This window comes from Odontesthes bonariensis, chromosome 5, assembly GCF_027942865.1.
Source record: "Odontesthes bonariensis isolate fOdoBon6 chromosome 5, fOdoBon6.hap1, whole genome shotgun sequence".
NCBI classification, from domain to species: Eukaryota; Metazoa; Chordata; class Actinopteri; order Atheriniformes; family Atherinopsidae; genus Odontesthes; species Odontesthes bonariensis.
Window position 1 is genome coordinate 20,698,521 of NC_134510.1, and position 8,632 is coordinate 20,707,152.

General features: G+C 39.7%; 1 long non-coding RNA gene across 1 annotated transcript; it reads right to left on the minus strand.

Moving 5' to 3' along the window:
- Positions 1 to 303: 303 nt before the first annotated feature.
- Positions 304 to 7,901, minus strand: LOC142379906 (uncharacterized). Its single transcript, XR_012769801.1, has 2 exons — positions 7,774 to 7,901; positions 304 to 2,751 (listed from the first exon to the last, which is right to left on the minus strand). It is a non-coding gene; the product is annotated as an uncharacterized LOC142379906 (long non-coding RNA).
- Between the last annotated feature and the right edge of the window lie 731 nt (positions 7,902 to 8,632).

Sequence of the window (8,632 nt, forward strand, 5' to 3'; positions counted from 1 at the left end):
TTTTGAACGGATATTGTTTTGAGAAGCAAAACGCTTTATTTTTGTGGCCTCAGCCAACTAGCTGGAAAACCTTTGTCAACGCCAAAACTCGGCTGGAACTCTGCTCACAGTACGCAGCAGGGGGTAAGTCAATGTTCATAAATGATATCGCTAATATGGGATGTCATACAGCTTCATGTCAAAAGAGGCGAACTATCCCTTTAACACATTTGCCTATATTTGAACACAAATAGACTTACAGGTTTTAGTGGGTGTCCTTCCCGTTAAAGTAGAAAAGATGGAATCAAAGCAAAACTGGAAACATTTAAACATTAATCTACAATTTTTAATTTCAGGCTACTAGGTGACAATGGTATACTTCAAATGATGATTATATGCATACAATTAAAAAGGACTCAAATCACATATTTGCAGGTAAAACATAATGAAAAATTAAGCATTTACAACTTGTCAGTCTTTAAAAAGACAAAGAAAAGCAACCTATTTACCCTCGCTAGTCAGTTGGTGGGACCTCCAGCAAAAAAGCAACCACAGCTTGAGGGATAATATTGAGATTAACTTTGCATTTTATCCATGACAGTCCATATCCATAAAAGGGTAATTTCTATACTCTCCACCCATGCATTACTTCCTCATTAATTAGCCGTTGTTTTCAGAGCCGTGAGAAGTCTGGTGCTGGAGAAACGTGTCCAAACAAGAGAATGTCTCGGTGCACTCGGTGCATTCATAAAGAGCCTCTGAAGAGTTTCCCCTCTCATTTTGTTTAAGGTTCATGTACTCATCCTCTATGTCCTCTGCATTACTCTTTTCAAGGGCCTGGTCTGCACTGGTAGCAGTGACAGGAGATCTTTGTCCGTTATTGTCATCAACTGTTTGCTCAGTGCTTGGGTGATTTTGAAGATGAAGGTCAAGGGACGAAGAGTTCTTAAACTGAGCTGGACACTGGGGACACTTATTTGGCTCTTTTTTGTGATACCGTAAGTGTCTTTGGTACACGCATAGCAACCCAAATTTCTTTCCACACTCCTGACACTTGTAGTTGCCTCTGCCTGTTTTGCCCGATTGCTTCTCCTTTGGACTCTGCTCTGTAGATGTCTGTTCGTTGTCAGAGGAGCCCTTTGTATTCTCATCAGGAATGCCTGTGTTTTTAACGTCGTCGACAGAATTGGAGGTAGGTCCGTTTTGTGGAGATGTATACAAGTGTTTCAAACCTGGCTTCTTTTCCAATTCAGTTTTGTGGTACATGGCTAAATGTCTTCTTAAATCACAGCGCTGAGGAAACTGTCTACCACAAAATACACACGTGTGCATGGTACCTTTATGGTATCTCATGTGCCGAGATAAACTACTAGAATGATTAAAGACACGGTGGCAGTGCTTGCAAGGATGCAGCTTTCCATTCGGATTACTACCTTTTCTCCGCCTGCTTTTAGGTGGCCCTCTGCGCTTAAATGTTTTTTCGGACTCTTGATTCAGCTTATCTATTTCTTCCTGAGTTTGATGTGTGAAATGATGCTCCTTTAGAGCGGTTAGCTTGTCAAAACGATCCCCGCATAAACCACATCGGTACGGTGTGAAAGCTGGTATAGGGTCAATTTCACTGCTAGTATCCCTTAAGATATTCCTGTCTCCTTTTTTAATATTAATAAATGTGCCATTGCTGTGGCAATTTACTGGTTGCGTGTGCTCAAGGATCTTAGAATTCACTCCAATCTCAGATGCAAAGCCAGCAACAGGCTCTTTTCCCTTGCACTGATACAGTGAATGTGTCTGGAAATCTGACATCCAGAAGAAACTCAGATGGCACTTCTTACAAGTATATGATTTCTCCAACTTTTTGTCCTGCCTATTGTCTGGCTTTCCCAAAGTCTTCAATGAGGAGTGACTTTCTTTTTGATGAGCATTCAGTGCGTCTACTTTCAGGAATCTCTTGCCACAATATCCACAGCAGTGAAATCTCTCACTGATGTGGCTTTGGAGATGTTTCTTGAGGTCCTGTCTATCTTCAAAGATCTTACAGCATAAAGTGCACTTGTAGCCTCTCTCTGTGTTTCGATACTGCTGGTGGCGATGCAAACTCTGCAAGCCGTTAAATGATCTATTACATATTTCACAACGGTAATGGCCCTGCCGAGACTTGTCCAGTATGGAGTCAGACGGCCTCGGCCTGAACATGTCTTTGTAAGGAGAGGAATGCGGCCTTGGAGATGGAGACACTGGTTTGACAGGCGATGGGAAATGTGATGGCAATGCTCCAGGAGATACTGGTTTCACATAGGAATGAGAGGAATTGGAATGTGACTGAGCCAAACCGTTCAAAACTGTGAGTGTACCATTTTCTTGAAGCACATATTCCCGTGGAATTTCAAATCCATTGGATGAGCCATCAAAGGAAAATGACTCCAAAGGTCCATGAATGGCCATGTGGGTCAAAACACTGGAGTACTGACTGAACCCATCACCACACTCGGTGCAGATGAAGGTACTCGAATCCCCACCCAGCTGTGCTGAAGCAACGCTATTCACAGCTTTCTGCTTTTCCATGACGAAACGATTTTGGCCGTGTGCTGATGGCATCACTTTTCAAACTGAATGTGCACCTAAATCTATATCCAGACGGGAAAAAAAAAGAAGAAGAAGAAGAATGGTCCCCACATGACAACCAGTAAGCTTACTCAAAACTCCGGCTCAAAAAACAGATCCTTATGAGATGCATTTTTCCTCCTTTGGTTTTCCAGGTTGTATTGGAGTCTGTAGGGATAACAAAGAGAAATAATTATCAAAACTACTGATGCCCAAGTTTGTTTAAATATAAAAATGCAGGACATACCCATTAAAAAACAAACAATCAAAAAAAACACAAGCCATATAAGATAACACTTGTGGACCAAAAAGGATTGATGCTGCCTCATTGTAGGCGAAGACATCAGAGATATTATTCTATATTCAAGTGTCCAAAAAGCATACAGGAGGTTTTTTTGAGCCCAATGTTTAGTGTTCAGGTATGCTGTATGTTTTTCTTTAAGTCAACTTGTAGTTTGAAGGTTGATGGGGCTCATAACAGTCAGGCCATGGACCTTCCAATTCATAGCAGCCAAAGCAATATACCAATTTCATTGTGTTCTCTCTACAGCCAGAGAAAGGATGGAATCAATTCTAAGTAGGCCACTATCACCCACCTTCAATTTGAATCTTTCCCTGGTGTTTTAGTATTTGTACTTTGAGCCTTTTAATTGTCTTGTTATTGTCGCCAGTAACAAGCTGGTATATTCAAAGTATATCCAACCCTACTACAGTAGGTGACAGCATGACCCCTTTCACCTTGTTAGTATTGGGCCATTTCTAGTTGATCAGTTCAGTCACAGACCAAAACAACAGGCCAACAATTTAGCTTGTGGCAAACTGGTACAATGTTGCCAGTTTATTGGGCTGTACATGCTGTACGCTTAAATTTTTTTTGTCTAAAATTTGCCTCAGGAATGTCTATTATGGACCAACAGCAAAGAGCGCCTGACACACCCGAGGTTCAAAGTGAGCCAAACCAATACAAGACAGTGATGTCAAAACACTTTGAAGAAATCCCTTGGTAAATGGACTGCACTTATATTATGCTTTCCTAGTTAAAAGACCATGCACGATAGCCTGGCTCTCACGCAGACCCTTCGTGCATCTTCGTTACACTTCGTGAGCTCGCACGAGGGTCTGGGCGCGCCTTGTTGAGCCCTAAGTCTTCGGTTACCCCATAATCGGGCCCGCCTCTATGCCTAGATCCAATCACAATCGTGGGGCGGGGTGTTAACAGATTAGCTGCTGCTAGCTCCTGCTTTGCTCGCTGCTGTTGTGTTTTGTTTATTTTCCACCACAGACCGAGAGACTGGTCGCGCTCAAACGCGTCACGTCCGCTTTCGATATGATTGGTCGAAGTAGTACGTGACACACACATTGAATTCTCCAATCAGGTTCGAGAGGTTTTTGAATACAACCTCCTACTCACAGCAGAGAACAGCTAGGCAACCGACAAAATTCCAGATGGATGAGAAACATCCATCTGCGTGAGAACCAGGTTACATGCACGATGCTTTCACACTACAAACCACATACACTCTCATTCAGCCCTTCTTAGTTGCTACAGACTTGCTGGTTTTGGTGAAACAAACATTCCTACACAGATCAACACACCAGAGGCTAAGTGGGTTTCAGTATCTTGCCCAAGGACACTTCGACATGTGTACGAACAAGTCTATAAAACATGATAATGAACTTGCAAATCGATTTTTTTTTGTCTCAGCAGACCGGAGTTGCGCTCTCTTGCCTCAGTCATTGCGATCATTTCCAAACTTCAAACCCTTCTGTATCGTAAACGTCTGTTGCAAACTTTTTCAGTGCAATAACCAGTCTATATCAAATCTTGTTTCCGCTTCCTACCAATAGATCTTCCCATTCAACATTTGAGTATATCGATTAAACAACAATTTGTATCTGTGATGGCCATCCACTCATGCAGCGATGCTGATGTGTTTTAATTAAAGATGTCCGAGCCAGATTTGGGAAAAAAGGGATTTGACAAATGTGGAGCTCGCTGGTTTAATGTCCCTCTTCCTAACTGATGATTTCTGGACGCTGATAACAAATGATTTAGTGATTTTTCTATTGTGTTTAAGTGGATGAAATGACAAAACAGGGAAAAAGATCATAACTTGGAATAGCTTAGTTTCTAGTTGTGTACGTGAATTCAGAAAGGGATCCCAGAAGAAATGAAAAGAAAACCATCTGTAAAAAAATAAATAAATAAAAGTATTCACTCGAAGTTGTGTGATCCAAGACGCCACAAGATGATGTCATCCTTTGGAGTTGTTTGGATGGTCTTTTTGTCAATGCAGCTTCATACAGGCTGTGTTGAACAATTGATCCTGGCAATGGCAAGGGGATAATGTCTGAAGTAAAAATAAATAAATAAATAAGGGAATAACTGTGCTGAGCTGAGATTAAAGGTCAGAGAGGTAGGGTGGGACCAAGTCATGGGAAGGGATCCATGCACGTGACCTTCACACGCACCCCTACTATGTCAAGTCTATTGAGGTCTCGGTGCGGGCTGCTGGGGGTACATTCATCTGAGGAGAGCGTTTGACTGCGGGGAGCCTGTCTCACAACAACAGCTGCCGCACCCTATCCAGTTTCTTCCAAAGGCCTGTTCTGGGAAACAGGGGAGAAGCTGAAAGGTCCAAGAAGTGGACACCTGCAGTCAGTAGGCTATCAACAGCCAATCTGTGCCTTACGCTACACAGACGAGTGTTTTATGAAGACCGAGCGCAAAGCTGGCTGAAAGTTGAGGCTGTTCAAACACTGAAAGGGCTCGAGTCTGAACCTCAAGCCGTATACTTACTGTTGATAAGCCATTCATATCTTAATGGTTCGTGAGGCAACCAAATTATCCGTTTGTTGCTTCGACAACTGCTCAGAGAGAGTTACTCTCACACGAGACCATAGTTTGTATTTGCCACCTCCATGCACTCAAAGAGTAAAAAGAACAGCAGTCAGCAAATTAGCCTCAGGTCACAAAGGAGGAGTGTCTAAGCAGCATTACCTCTTCTAGTTCTTAATGCAGATGTTTTCTACATCAGTTGGCATTTTACCACACTTCTGAGCCTGATGACATGGGAGTATACAGAAAAGCGTATGCGGCAAGGAAGTCAAATATGACACAATCTGCAATACTGCACAGTTGCATCGAATGAGCACAGTTACACAGCACAGATGAGTGGCTGGAATCTATATCGCTGTGGTTCGTTGTGCTGCTTGCGTTCATATTTTGTATCCAACTCCGTCCCGCAGAGCAGGATTTGAGATGTTGTCCCGTTGAAAACTGTAGCGGGACAGCATAGTCAAAGTTACATGCATCAGGTGCAACCAATGCAGAGTTCGCCTGGAGACCTGAACCCAGTGCACGACAGTATTTTATGATAACGAAATTTGGCACCAAGAACTCTGAATTAACTCATACCGCTACTTCTCTACAAGAAATTGCAGATTATTTTAAATGCATAACTTTATATCGCAAAGGCCATTCAACCTGTCTCGATGCCACCTTTAAGTTATGACCTGCAAGTCTTGTTTGCATGTTCAATTGTCTCTCTCATTCTGGCTTAGAGTAGTAAAGGTGTTCTGAGGGATTTGAATGTTTATTAATAATCCATTTGGTGTTATCAGTGATAGCTATTCACACAACACAAACATTCCTCTACAGAGAAGTCAAAGGATGTTATAGCCGGTTTTGTTGGTTTCATTTAAGCGTGCAGTACCATCTTACACACACAGTCACAAATATACATACATATATATATATATACACACATATATATATATACATATATACACACATATATATATATACATATATACACACATATACATATATACATATATACACACATATACATATATACACACATATATATATATACATATATACATATATACACATATATATATATATATATACATATATACACATATATACATATATACACATATATACATATATACATACATATATATATACATATATACATACATATATATATACATATATACATACATACATATACATATATACATACATATATATATACATACATACATATACACACATATATATATATATATACACACATACATATATATATACATATATATACATACATATATACATATATATACATACATATATACATATATATACATACATACACATATATATATACATACATATATATATACATACATACATATATACATACACATATATACATACATATATACACATACATATGACCCAATATATATATATATATACACACACACATACATACATACATACATACATACATATGACCTATATATACATAGGCCTACATATATATACACATACATATATTATATGTAAATATATCTATATAAATACACACATATTTATTACCTTCAGATAAGGTAAAACACGAGTAATCTGTTACTTTGCATCCCATCAAAGATGGAAAAAAAACTTGATGCAGAGTACCATTTTCATCCATAACATCTCAGCTGTCAGACACAAAAATGCTCAACAATCACTGATACAAGACTATCATGTATAATAGTACAAAAGTCTAATTGCACAAGCCAAGTACTGTCAATTGTGTTCAGAAAAAGTACTTTGGCACATAACTAGTGTCAAAAACGTCCCATTTGTTACATGGGAGAGCCATGACCAAACTCCAGATCCGGATATTAGCCTAAATTGTGCAAACGTCCCATGTCCCCTGGAGTCATTTTCAATCTACCCAGGATGTGGATGTGTTTGTTTTCCACGGTCCTGGTATCAAAGCAGGACTTGTCATCGGGGTCATAATAAGCCCCTGCATTTCTGTTTAAAAACGACAAACTGCAACATCTCCCGAAAACGTAAACACCACTGCAAGACAGATCGCCACGTTTTTACAGCGGACATTAATACGAGATTACTCGCAGGCAGAGAGGAAAAAAAAAATACGCATACATGCAAGCGAAAAATGAAAGAGCTTTAATTTAACGCCGAATATTACAGCAGCTACAGCTTCTCTTTGTGAGCTGCCATCGTTTTCGCGTTAGCTGCTATTAGCTGCTGTTGGCTAACGCTTAATGGTAATGGTGGGAACACGGGGATTTTTAAAAATATTTTTAAAATATTTTTTATTTCTAATTACAGGCATGTTGGGTGTCTGACAGATCAACCGAACAGCTAGCTTAATTGAGACTTACCAAAAAAAAATCTAGCACATCTCCGAATAGAGGGACTTTTACTTTGCAGGACCCCGCTGGATTGACGAAAGGCCGATGCCTGTGTTTTACTGTAGGCCAGGGTGTCTCCCTCCGTCTTTGTCGTCTTCTACTTCAACTTTCCTGCAGAATGCCACCAGTGTTAAGGCGCATTACTGCCATCTACAGTATTTGGGATTGAAGCTCTCCTCGAATCCCCCCTCAGCATATTGAGACAGATAAATCAGTAATGGACCCTAAACATCGTATTGTTCTCTTCTTGCGCTATTTTCTATTTTACTTTCCACCTCGTGTTTCGAGAAAGAACACTTTTTTCCTTTCCTTAAAAAAAACAAAACACTGTTTATTTATTTAACACGCTTACTTATTTATTTCCTTATTTATCTGTTACCCATTTCACTGGCAAATGTCTCGGTAAGCCTCTGATTTTTGATCATTACATTCAGAGCAGCAACGCAGCACAATGGAGCCTCCACCATGTGCTTGTGTTTTATTTGATTTTGTCTCATGAAAAACATGATAGCTTACAGTTTTCCAAAACAAATGAATAAATAAAATAAATACACAAACTGTGAATCGTATGACAGTTAAGAAATTAGTCCTTCCCTTTTGTACCTCTCCATCAGTAGGCTATCTGTTTCCTGAGTTCTGTGTATGGCCTACACGTTGAAATCCCCTTTTCAGATTGATCTGTAGATTTTTAATTTATTCAAGATAAAAAATATTTTTATACAATTTGTACCAACTAGTCTTGATTTCTCTACTGATTTCTCTCACTCCCTGGAAGCATCTTAACTGTCGTATGACTGTCGCAAATTGATAACATCTGAAACTGCTAAAA